Raw genomic sequence first — 13,653 nt, 5'->3', positions numbered from 1 at the left:
ATACCTGAGTTCAAATCCTGCCTCAGCCATTTATTAATGGTGTGATCCTGGACAAGTCAGTTAATTTCTCCATCTCAGTTCTGCTATCTGTAAAATAGGAATAATAACACTTATCTCAAAGTAGTAGTGAGGATCAAATGAGATAACATTTAAAGTACTTTGAAAAGCTTAAGAGTGAAATTGAAATTCCTCTTCTAAATTATAATTCTTAATTTGAGCTTCAGTTTTGTATTTACAATCATTTTATAAGCTATTTTCACTTGGATGGCCCAGAAGCATCTTAAATTTGCAATTTTTTTTTAATTATTCTTTTCTACTCAAGGATAATAAATGTGTTTTAACATACTTCTTATGTGTTAGTATCTCTTTTAAAAGATAAAAATATAAATCTGTGAATTTTCCAACAGAAGTTTCTATATATAATTTCTATTAATTTAGTCATCAATGAAATACATCTCAACAGCAATATCAACACATGTATGTGTATATATATTGAATATAGAATACTACCTGTCAAAATTTAAAATATTTTCAAAGAGTTTCCTGGCCCTCACATATGAATAATTCATAAAACTGGAGTGTCTTCTGTCTTTATACTTTGTTGATAAGTAACTTGGAAACGTATACAGATCAAACTAGGAAGTCTTTGCCATATTTAACAGTAACATTTATATGACTTTACATACTGATATGCATTCTAAAAGATCCCAAATCAGTTTATAAACTATTTACATCATAATTCACTTCTGAAATGCAGCCACTATTAATTAGAAGTTCAACAGTCATTTGGCATATAACATATTTTATGAGAATAAGAATAGTGAAATTGTAGCCACAAATATAGACACTCATTCTCACTTAACTGCATTCCCTCTTTTCAAAGCCCTACTCTTACCTTCCTGCTCCACACAAGGCAATTAAAACTTTACTACATTCTTTACAAAAAATATCTTCATTTATGATTTTTGGCAAGGGCACCTGTGAAAAACAGGCCTAGTACCCAAACAAACAAAAATCACTTTGATTTATTGGCCAAAGGTATTACAGATACATTTCCTGGAGTAGTTGTGCGCCCTTCCAAAAACTCTCTAATTCATATCTCAAACAGCAAGGTGTGAATACAGATATTTCCTCATTCTAATTGTGCAAATTTTAAGAACTTTCTAGAAAAATTAAATGATACAGGACTAAGATTATGAAGGGGAAAAAGCAATGCTATACTTTTCACAAGATTTCTATTTTGTAACAAGACTCCTATTAATTACATTTAAAAAGATGCCTTAAAATTGCTTTTCTCTATCTTCTATCATTATCTATCTTGTGACAATACTTCCTTTAATTTGTTTCCTTACAAAATAAAGTAAAATGGTTTGACTCTAGTATAATACTGAATGATGAAGTATCAGCTACAATTTCTAGTCAATGTGCTAAAGCTAACTACCAGAAGGGGAAAGGAGACACTTGTTTGCTTCTATAATCCTTTGCTTTGAAAGTTTCTCAATGTTTGTTTCAGCTACCTAACATAGGTTTTGCTGCTGTATCAATTTATTTTAATAATCCTCTTCCCCATGAAAGTGTACGATCATGCTATTATGGTCAGATTGCAATACTCAGAATCAGGGGACACCTGCGTTTGAACTCTACCTCTAATACATGTTTAGCTTTATGATCATGGGCAATTCACTTAATCTGTTTCTAATTCATCTCTAAAACACCTTTATAACATCTACTTCAAAAGGTTATTATAGAACCGTAACAATAATAATTGCTAACATTTATATAGCACTTTTAAGACTTGCAAAGTACTTTACAAATATTCATTTTATCTTCACAATAACCTGTGCTATTATTATCTCCATTTTACAAATGAGGAAACTGAGGCAGAGGTTAAGTGACTTGTCTAGGATCAGAAAACTAGTATTTAAGAGCAGATTTGAACTCAGGTCTTCTTCACTCCAGATTATTTGTTGCACCACCTAGTTGCCTCTAACTAATTTAAATGTCAGATGCTATTATGAATACTAGATAATGTAAATATGACTTCTCTAAATATGTAGATACTTTTACAATCTTCTATGTATATATATATCTTTATATATATATATATATATATATATACCATTTTCTTCTATGTCTCAAAATTAGTCACACCTCCTATCATGCTTTACATTTTTAAAGACTTTTAAGAAATTTAAAGTGCTTTGCAAGCAAATATTTACTACTTTACTGCAAATGATAAATAGAAAACCCAAGAGTTCCTGACTCCATACTAAAAGTTTGCTATCTTTAGACATAGCATTCAATAATTTTTTTTTTAATTTACATTTTGAGGGGCAGCTAGGTGGTGCAGTGGATAGAACACCAGCCCTGAAGTCAGAAGGACCTGAGTTCAAATGTGGCCTCAAACACTTAATACTTCCTAGCTGTATGACTCTGGGAAAGTCACTTAACCCCAATTGCCTCAGGAAAAAAAAAATTGTAAATTTACAATGTGAGTTTCTTTCAAATATTTCCTTTTTGGGAGAAATGGGAGAGTTACTACTTGGTAATTAACCACAAATCAGCATCATAGTTTTTAATAGTGGGGACTGCCATTTGCTTTTTCTCATTCTCCATTATTTGGGCCAGTTAGTTTGATGGCTCATCACTACATGCAAAGATAGAGGCAAATAAGTAGAAACCTGTAATTTCTTTCAAATCAGAAATGATTCTTCCACCTTCCCAGAAACCCCCATCAAAGAATAGGACTCAGAGGTTCCCTGTTCTATCATAAATTCTTTTTAGGAGTGATCTTCAGAGGAAGAACTAAGGACAAAGAAGAAATGGATGCTCTCATTTAAAACTGATGACCTAAATGCATTGACCAGAATGGGTAATCAGCTATTTCAAGCCGATTCCCACAAATTTACCTGTAGTTGCATGCTTGAATTTGACTATCTAATAACTTCTAGGGACACCCAGGTTGTCAATGTTAAATAAAGCAAAGGGGGAAAAGAACTTACTCTGTGAAATGGGAGGGAAAGAACTGACTTCAGAAGGGTTGAAAATAATCTTGAATGGTACCTGGTCACAATGCCAACTTTTTTGTTTGGTAGTGTGGTACAGTATAAGAAATGAAGGATCTTTAATTAAAGGACCTAGATTTGAATCCCTGTTTCTTCCTACCAGTGTGACCTTGCAAAATTAACTTGTCTGGGACTCAATTGTCTCATCTGTAAAAAACAGATGGACTAAAATGATTTACAAGGTTGTATCAGTGTATACATAATTTAAAAAATGATATTTCACATCTGAAGACAGAGTGGTTGTATTTTTAATATTCTACTCAATTAGGATTTTCAGCATTCAAAAATTTTAAATTAATGCATAGATGTATTAGTTCTACTAGTTCCAAATGTTACCCTTTTAAACAATCACATGAAACACTTTAAAAAATGTCAATTATATTATCCTACAGTATAGCCAATTTTTTATTGTCCATAATAATATGAACTGAAATCCACACATAATCCAAATATCTCACATCAGCAAAAAGTTTCAAGCTTCTCTTCATCACATTTGTCAACAAAGTATTTCACTGTACCCGCCCAACAAGGATTAAAACCAGTTCATTTAGATTTCACCTCTCTTTATTTCTCAAACTTTTTTTTGGCAGGGATGCTAAAAGACCATAAAATAACCAAAAGAAAACCCACCAAAACACATAAAGGTCATGCATAGATTCATAAACTAAATAAAAGTCTTTAATAATCAAGAATTGATAATATATAAAGTTATGATCTTCTACAACACAAAGCTGAAACAAGAGATTTTTGTCCTTTAATAACCTCTAAATTTATTATTTAGCCAAAAAAGTAACCCATCAGCTAGATTGATTTCAGCTATATATTATGTGATATTACCAACACATCCAGCTATTTGCGAAGCTAAGAAAGAATAAAATGCACTCTAACCACTCATACTCAACCTTGAAGTACTGAAAGGCACTTCATCATCCAGTGTAGTTAGAAGCAAATACACACACATATGATATTGTAAAGGCACCTCTGTGAAGTTGTATGTCATAATTTATTATCACTAGGTATCCACTTATTTTGGCCCACACAAATCAAGGCATTATCACCCTGTGATTACATCAAGCATTGCTAAAATGACATTTAGCACTTTCTTCTTACACTCTTTGCATCCAAAGCTTTGGGATATAAGGAAACATCTTTCACTGGTTCTTTCTCTGCTTCTATGTGGAAAATCCAACATTATGGATAGACCAGCTTGGGATTCTCCATTCAGATGCCACTGAAAATGTGTCTATCCTTAACACTCCAGGGACTCTGCCCCAAACCTGGCAAAAAGTAAAGGTTTCTTATAAAACTAATTTCACAAGAATCACAAGCTGTTATATAGCCATTGGTTGAGTACTTTAAAATACATCTGCCTACTGTTGATTTTCCTTTGACAAAACCCATTATAAAATATATTGTCAGTGTTCTATACATTATAAGTACTAGCATTCTATTGTCTATCAGGTGACTTTGCTTTTTAGGGTAAACAATATTTTTTTTGTTTTTGCTGTTATCTAAAATTGTGAATGGATAGCAAAGTATGCACATCTTTAACAATCAACATTGCTCAATAACTTATCTATGGATAAAACTAGAATGATACCAAGATATCACATAATTTTGGAGCTTTATAATTGCATATTATCTTTTTCATCAGAAAATGAAGTTTGGGTGTGGGTGTCATTGCTGATACTTTACATTTGTTCAAAGGCCTTTCTATATCATATTGTTTAGTATTTAGTTAAAATTAAATATTTTAAATTGAAGCCATTATATGTTGCAAGGGCAGCTAAAAGAAAAGGTTTTTGTAGCAGCAGTGACCAGATTTTAAATGCAGGTAGATCAATAAAAAAAAAAAAGAAAAAAGAAAAAGAAAGAAAAAGAAGAAACAACCACCAAGCACAGGCTCCATGTGTGAGTGGAATGGTTTATAATAGCTTGCAAATGACTATGTGCTTGCTGTAACCAGCTGTTCTTAAATTATGAATATGCAACCAATTCATGTTAAAGCCAAATCCCAGCACTATTTCTACAGAGAAATCCCAGTAGTTTTGCTTGTTCTACATGTTAGTTCTGTTAAGGATACAAATAGCAGTAAGCTTCCGAACAAATAGGACCAAACTATTGGCATTTCATGCACTAGGTCCATTATCACAGCAGGGGATGTCAATCACTGGAACATTCCTATAACAGCTCAGGCAATATGACAATGATCTCCTAGGAAAAAAAAATCAAAATCTCTGCAGTGTACTCAAAGTCCCTCTCTGCCAACCCAATTCTTTTTTTGCGTCAGCCAATCAGATTGTTAGCCCTGACCTACTAGAAGACTTGCATCAAGCTTCAAACATTTAAAAACATCAATCATAAAAACAAAGACAGGACATTGAATTATACAGTATTAACCTCCAGGGTTTGCATACAAAGACCTTAGATTTATTTATGTCCCAGCCCGTTAAGAGCTTCAGTACACCGTTCTTTACACCAAACTGGCTGCCAATTTGATGAACCTCTCTGCCCTCAGCAGGAGTGCAGCGTCTTTGATTAATGAGTGCATGCTTGTGGAAAAGTGTAAGAACAGAAAACAGGATAAAAACACACAATTATGTCTCTACATATCTGATGTATGAATGCAATTATTATCTTCAAGGCTGATTTCTTTTTTATAAGAAGTGAAAACTCCTTTCCTTAAAATCACTTTCATAACTATGCCCACAGTAACTTAAATGTTATTTTATAAAACATGTTAAATTTGCTAAAGATGTATTTGAAAACAAAAAACACATAATAAAATGCTACATATTAATGAAACCACTATTTTAAGATGTAAAAGTTAGGATTTTTTTAAATAATGGAAATAATCATATGCAAAAACATATTTTTGAATCATAAGATAAAGGTCATATTGTCCACTTAGATTTCTACCAAATGCAATAGATTAAGTGTCTTGCAATTTAAAAGTACAAAAAAGGCCTTTTGTTCCATGAACTTATCAAACTGAGAATGAAATCTTTCACTCTAAATTAATAATCAATTTGGATTGCTTTTAAAATTACACCCCATATTCAACTTACCAAGTCTATATCCTAAACTCTAACATAACACTACAAATTCAGCAATGATAAATATTAAAATAGATCCTAACTTCTTATGTAAAATTAAAATCAGCTCTTCCTCTTCCAGATAGAAGATAGCACCAATCTTTACTGCAAAAAGGATACTAATGAAACCATGCTTACTAACAAGGTTTATGATTCTGCCATTAAATACTGTTTCAAAGTTTACAGACTAATAGGGAAACTTTACAAATGAAAGTTTAATGTTCTTAATGGGCCTTTCTTTTTTAAAAGATAACTTGACATAAGAAAACCAGCATTCAAAAATGTAAACTTGCTAAACTGCTAAGTATAATTTTCATTTTGAAAGTTCATAACAAAGATTCTTCTCTCTACAGAAAAGATTCAGCATGAATCCTTTAAATTGCAAGTTCTGGTGTATTTAAAAAATGATTTGACAAGAATTTGATTTATGTCTATCATAGCTAACAAATACAATTTTAAGCACTTGAAAATATATAAGTAATTTTAAAATCATTTTAAATATGGTACCATAGTTTGCCATTTTATAGAAATTGTGTAGCTATTTATTAGAGTGAGGGTATGTACACTTGTATTTAAAACTTTAGTTTTAAAGTGCTTTTCTTTAAAGTTTCTCTATGAATATGACATAAGAAAAATACAATTCTGAAGTTATATACAAAGATATGACTAAAATTTGTTAAAGTTTGCCATACCTTTTTATGGGAACAAAGCTGTCTATTTACTATTACTACCAAAGAATACATGTAGTCCTATGAATTTTATTAATTAAGAAAAGTCTTTATTTACATGCCAAAAATAAGTATAACATATATTGAGACTAGAAAATATTCTTTACTTTGCAGATTATATCACATGATATTTCTAATGAAGTTTTTGGTTAGCTCATCTTACCCATCAAATATCATTTTAAAAATTATTTATTTTTTTGAGCTCAGCCTGTGTTGAACTTATCAGTTTTTACTCACCCCCAAAAGAAAACATAAACACGTTGACAATACAATAGGTAGATGGGTAACATTACATTGATATGATTATATGATAAGAATTTAATATTAAAACTATCAACAAAAAGCATTAGTAAGATGAAAAAGCACAATTGCAATATCTATAACCAATAAACAACTACTTTTTAAACAAAAATTACCCTCAACAAAAAAGACTTTTATGAAAGATCAATTAAAACAACAAATCAACATACACTAAGTGGAAAGGAATATTATTTTGAGCCTCAAATAAAAAAATGCTTGCTTTTATTTTTAATCTCTTATTTTAAAATTTTTATTTTGAAAAGTATATGTAATCTTTTAAAAATATACAACTAGATAAACTGTTCTTTAAGCAACCAAGTGTGATAGGAATCATTAAATCTTTATGATGTAATTTTATTTGGGGGACAAAGTTACCATATCAGCTTTTTTTGTACTTCATGGCATTTCTCCTTTTGGCATGTCTAGGTCAACAACCAAGAATCTATAATCTCAAAACCCTTACTACAAGAAAACTATACACCTAAAAGCAATCAAGTCCTACCGCGTCCTTTCACTAATTCAAGGGGATCAGACAGAAAGCATGAACTTTCTTGCAACTGTGATATTCTACATCTTGTGTAGGAACACAAAAGTAGCAACAAAGACATTAACAATTGCAGTTCAAGCTGGGAGTGACTGTTCTGTTTCAATTCAATGACACCACTAATGGCTTCTTAGCAGCTCCATGAAATCAACCAGCTGTCAAGTTGATGCATCAGAAGGAACAGTTACGCACTCCCATAAGAAAAAGCAACACATCAGGATGTTTGGCAAAACATCTGCTCCTTTACACTGCAGTTCTATAATAAACATGCAAACAAAGAAATGGGAGAAAGGGCAATAGAATTAAAATTCCAAGGTTTTCATTACAATCTTATGTGCATTTTAAATAAATGTCATATAAAACTAAAATCAAAATTCTAAACTGTGGAATACTTTACTAAATACATTTTTAAAAAAAGAAAGCCCAACACAAAGAAATTATTCAACCAGTGATACCTCTGATAAGACTATGTTCCACTACTCACTTTCTCCTTTCCCCAAACCTTCCCATCAACCCACAAATATATACCAAAATTATCAAAAATATTTTAAGGTGACTTTATGCTATGCCTATTTAGTAAAAAAAAAAAAAAAAAAAAATGTGTAATTTTATTATAAATAGGACTTACTAAACCAATGAAACATTATATTAAAATGTGCCTCTGGAACATAAAACAACCTTTTCAAGATAATACTAGTGGGGAAATAATGGTCAAGGAAAGGAGATATCAGGATTAGAATCTAAAATAATTTAAATAACATAGAAAGGGACACTTCAGAGAGGATAGATCTGTTAGTATCACAGGGCATTTGGCTTAACAAGCATGAACTTTAAAGATTTTATTTCTCAAATAGCAAAATAATAGTTGTATTTGAACCTCAAAAAGAAAATACCTACATCTACCTTTCCTAGCCATTATATGAATTCACCATACTGGTTAAGTTTTCAAATATACCTTTATATTTTTGTATGTAATTATTTACATTGCCTTATTTACAATACAAATACACAAAGAATATTATTTGTCAGATCCACTTTGGAACATTTTAAAACTGAAGGAATTTCTTGTAAAACATCATTTCTCATTTCTGAAACCTAGAACTCTCTTAATGTCTGAATTATTGATTATGCAGCACTGTGACAATAATATTCCCAGTGTTTACAATAGGTGTGAGACATCAAATATACTTAACTACCATTTTCTTAAACTGCTTATCCTCTGTTGCTCACCATTTATAATCTGCCAAATCTTCTAGTCCTTTGTTGCATGTATAATTTAGAACCATCTGTTCTATGTGCTTTTAACTATTTAAACATTTTCATCTACCTAAGATTCACATAACTGGCAGACATTCAATTCTGAAAAAGCTTTTTAAAGTATTTTAAATAAAGCAAATTCCAAGGTAAATAGCTGAATTGTGTTAACCCAAAAGTAAGCTGCCTACATAAACATAAAAATATAACACATACATCATATGTTTTTTGTGTGTTGAAAAAACCCTTTTAATGCACTTAGAATTGTTCCTATTAGCTTCTATGACTTAATTGTAGTCAATGTTTTCTCCGACCCTGAAGACAAAGAGAATGCAAATTAAATACAGACAGTTTCACGTCCTTGTTAGAGGAGATGTAAATATGCTGACTGCAAAACCTAGCAAGGCAAAATGACTAAAGGAGATTGAAATCTTTTTTTTTTTTTCATTCTATTTACTCTACCTATTATTTATGAAGTACTCAGTGTTTCATTAAGTTTTGTCATGTGACCCAGCAGAACTTTTATGAGATGAAAAAGTATCTAATGTAGAGAAGTAAATTTTCAAAGAACAGTACCTTTTATTGTTTCCCTTTTCACAATGGCTGACATAGACCTTATAGCCAGAGGTGATAGGGAATCTTTTAAAATCAATTTTGCCATTTATATGAAAACTATCTGCATTTTGCCAACCACAATACATAGTATCTAGAACTAAAACAAACATTACCCACTATCTCCTGTTACTTTTTATAAACTTCTAAAATACAATCAGTGTAAATCATTACGAAAATTAAATCGGACATAATACTTATTTAATATTGGCTAAAATGTCAAAAGAAAAATGAGATTGGAAATAAAATATTTAAATTTTGGCACTTGTCAGTAAACCAGTCTAGCTGTTTTTAATTTGTTTCAAAGAATAAACATTATTTAGAAAGCAAGAATAAGTATATACTATTAAAAATAACAAAGGACTGAAAAAAATCTCTCAAAATACTATATAGTCCACCTGTTACCAAAATTTAAAAATAATAATTTTCAGGCTTCAGTTTGAGGGGTTGAGTAAGACTTTTTTTTTTGCCCTTTTTAGTTTTTTCTTTTTTTTTGAAGAGGAAGTTGGATAGGAGATGGGATGACAAGTATTTTTTAAAGCATACACGACCACCCCAACTTTATCCTCGAAGTTACACAACTCTTTAAAAAGGGAGGGGGACAGATTTTAAAGGGGGGAACCACTCTGGGAAAAAATTCTCTTAAACTTTACATGACGTCACTTGTTCCCGTAACGTTTCCTAAACTTTGAGCCTCATCCGTACACACTTTTGCTTTTCCAAATGTCCTTCCCCCTCCTCCAAAATAAAAGGAGAGACTTGGGAATAAAAATTGCCCAAGATGGCGAAAGGCTTGTTGTTTAGAGGGCAGAAAAAAATGGAGGATATTGTAATATACACAAAGGGATAAATTTCAACAACTCGGCCAAGAGCTGCAGCTGCTTCTCTCTTTATAAGGAAGCAACACACAAAAGATAAATACAGAGGGGGAGAGAGAGAGAGAAAAGACAGAGAGAAAATGAAGAAAAATCCCCAACAGCGGGGCCGGCTCTCTGCTCCCTTCAAACACCTCCTTTCCGACGACCAAATCTAGGGTGACTGGAACTCCCGCATCTCTCCAAATGAAAATGTTTTTGAGTGTGGGGAGCGGGGAGAGGGGGGAGGCGGTTAAGGAAGGGGAAAGCTGAGGAAAGAGTTGAGAGCTTATGGTCTTGGCCAGCCAGGAAATGCTGGGAGATTAGAGACGCACACCCAGACATCAGCGTAGAGAAAGAAGGCAAAGCTCCTCTAACCTTCCGCATCCAGACACAGACCGCCCCCCCCCCCCAACCCCCGGGACCCCCGTCCCACCTGGCCCTCGACCCCACGGCACCGGCTGTAAACCACAGTCCCAATACCCCAGGAGAGGACGACGAATGGAGGCACAGAGCTGGAGAGGCCCATCGCGGGAGGTGGGGCTGGAGGGGGGGGTGGGCAGGCTGGAGCAGCCAAACAGTCCTGGAGGGGAGGGGGCTAGGGCAGCTGGGAGGCGCACAGGGTATGGGGGAGGAAAGGAAGAGGGTATCTTGGAAACTGCCCCCACTGAGTGGGGCCGAAAGCGGCATTAGTAGCACAACCACAGAGGGTTATTTTCCAAGATGAGACAAACTGTTGGTGCGGCCCGAACGAAAGCAAACCCCCGAGAGCCAAAGAAGAGGCGCCCGGGGGAAGCTAGGGCAGCGGCCGGCACAAAGGAGACGTAGTAGCCCGGGTCTGCCGGGAGACTACGTAACCCGCCGGCGTTCGCCGCCGCAGCCGGGACCGGCCTTCCTAAGACTGGAATCCCCTACCTATTACCCCCAAAACCCGAACGCTTGCCACTAGAAATAAAGTTTAAATTCGCCTGGGACCCGCGTTCGCCCCCTCCCCCATCCCTCACAACCCTCACAATCTGTAGCCCGTTCTCCACCTTCCCCTAAACTCCAAGCGGGACCCCTCCAAACCACCCATCCACCCTACTAACCAGCAGCACAACAAAGAGCTAACGCCGAGCAGCCGAGGGTAAACAGCAGCAACACAAGCAGCAGCAGCAGCAACGAGCGCCGGCCAAGACGGGCCACTCAGGAGTCTTCCCCATTCGCACTAGAATAGTTTCTCTTTCTCTGCGGCGACCCGACGTTACAGACATGGGGAATCACCAGCCTTGCCACCACCACCCTCACCCCCTCCCTTCCAGGCCCCCTCGCTTGCCACCCCTCCTTCCCCATACCAGGGGCTTTTAACTCACCTTGAGTTTCGAACTGGGTGGTAGTCTCTGTGGATGGATTCGATGGGTTATTTTTCCCCCTTCCCTATCCCGATGATCCTGAAGGTTACGATTTTTTGTTTTGTTTTGTTTTTGGTAACCTCCACCCCCTTCCTTATTACTCTAGTTGATTTTTATAAGGGAAAAAAAGTACAAAGAGTTGAAATGGAGGTGAGAGTTGCGATAATGAAAGCCTTTCCCCCCCCCCACACCTCTCTCTCTCCTTCTCAGTCTTCCTTCTCTCCGGTTAGTTCCTCCCCAGCAGCAGATTGAAGTAGGAGATGATTCTTCTCAAGGTTTGTTCAGCGGCTTCACTTCTAGGCGAAAGCTTCATGAACCAAAAGTGACGTCAACCAGCTAGGCTTCTCTCTCTCCTCGCTCTCTCTTGCTCTCTCTCTCTGGCTCGCTCTCTCTCTCTGGCTCTCTCTCTCTCTCTGGCTCGCTCTCTCTCTCTGGCTCTCGCTCTCTCTCTCACAATGAAAGTTGCTGTTAACAAGGGGAAAAGAGAGACAGAAGAGAGGGAATTGTTTATATCATTTCAGTTCTAATAATAAATGACCTATCAGAGCTCTTAAAGAAGCAATGAGAGGGAAGTACATTCTTCCTCCCAAGTCCACTGTATTTTTGTGTTTGCACCGTCCTTAGCTTTTGGAAAAGTTAGAAAAGTTTTGTTTTGTTCTGTTTTCTTTTTAAAGGAGAGGGAGTGAAAAACAAAACAAGATCAAGTGAATTTTGTAAACAGATTGCGCTAGAGACTGGAGAACATTTTGGTTGATTATCAGTCCCTGAATTATTTTTTAAGGCAATTTAGAGTCCGGTGACGACAAATGCAACTAAATATACCTAGAATTCGAGCTGAGCGTAAGAGAAAAAAACGTCAAAAAGCAAGATGCTCAGAAGATAAACGCTACCGCCCTTTCCGGGCAGGTAATGCTGATTGCAACGTATTTGGACTGGCTGGAATAAAAAACATTGATATGAAAGCACTCCTTGGATACTTCGTAGGCAGTAAATTATTTTAACTTTGACGTCCTAAAATATATCATTTTGATACCGGATGGTTAGCTTTTCCCCCCTAGCTTCACATAAAGGTTGTAAAATGCTAACCTTTTCCCCTACTAAAACTGGTTAGCTAGCTGTAGCAATAAAATAGGTGTTATTTCAAGGAAAAACCAAAAAGACCGGCATCTCCTTATTCCAACCCTTTAAACTACACACGTGGTATCTTTCTCCCTCGCTCCACACCCCTCCTTCTCATCGTCCCCCCACCCGCTAATTTCCCCCTTTTTGTCTTACACCTTTCTCTCTATTCTTACCCTTTAGCACTTTCTCTCCTCTCTTCTCCTTATCGATCCCTAACCTCAACCCCCTCTCTCAAAAAAAGAAAAAAAAGAGAGAGAGAGACATGATAGGCCAGGGTTAAAGTACGCTAGGCACACGAAAGAGAGATTTCCAATAAACTAAGCAGATAAATATATAAAGTTAAATTAAATAACTATCAAGGTATTCATGAAGAAAATTTAAAAAAAAATAACCACTTCATTAAGGTGTTTCTTACACAACACCCTAAAATCTCAGATTTAACTTGTTCCCTTTACTCAGAATTGAGTAACTTAAATGTCCATAAACGAAAACTTTGAAATCCACGAAGCTTTATGCTATTTCTTAAAAATAATTGTATATCTCTCTACACATGTGTGGAGAGATGTATACCTTAAAAAGATGTTATTGTTTTCTGTTTCCTCTCCAGCCACTGGCTGTGATTTTAATTGTACTGGAGGATCTTCATTAGTATTAACACATGGGGAGATTTCACAAAGCTGCTTCATTA

The 13,653-nt window shown here is 35.1% G+C and overlaps 1 protein-coding gene across 27 annotated transcripts in view; it reads right to left on the bottom strand.

Annotated features, from left to right (window-relative positions):
- The window catches only part of BAZ2B (bromodomain adjacent to zinc finger domain 2B), a 325,060-nt gene extending 312,829 nt beyond the window's left edge, over positions 1-12,231 (bottom strand). For 13 of the 27 annotated variants that reach the window (XM_031960611.1, XM_031960604.1, XM_031960606.1 and 10 more), the window contains exon 1: positions 11,805-12,228. The gene's annotated coding sequence lies outside the window, so the exon portion shown is untranslated. Of the gene's footprint in view, positions 1-10,888; positions 11,516-11,540; positions 11,730-11,804 lie in introns of those variants that run through there. The other 14 variants (XM_031960617.1, XM_031960618.1, XM_031960623.1 and 11 more) reach the window with 6 other exon arrangements.
- Between the last annotated feature and the right edge of the window lie 1,422 nt (positions 12,232-13,653).

The sequence above is a fragment of the Sarcophilus harrisii genome, chromosome 3 (genome assembly GCF_902635505.1).
Source record: "Sarcophilus harrisii chromosome 3, mSarHar1.11, whole genome shotgun sequence".
Classification (NCBI taxonomy): domain Eukaryota; kingdom Metazoa; phylum Chordata; class Mammalia; order Dasyuromorphia; family Dasyuridae; genus Sarcophilus; species Sarcophilus harrisii.
The sequence above is the reverse complement of the archived record's forward strand: the minus strand, read 5'-3'. Positions and strand labels throughout refer to the sequence as shown.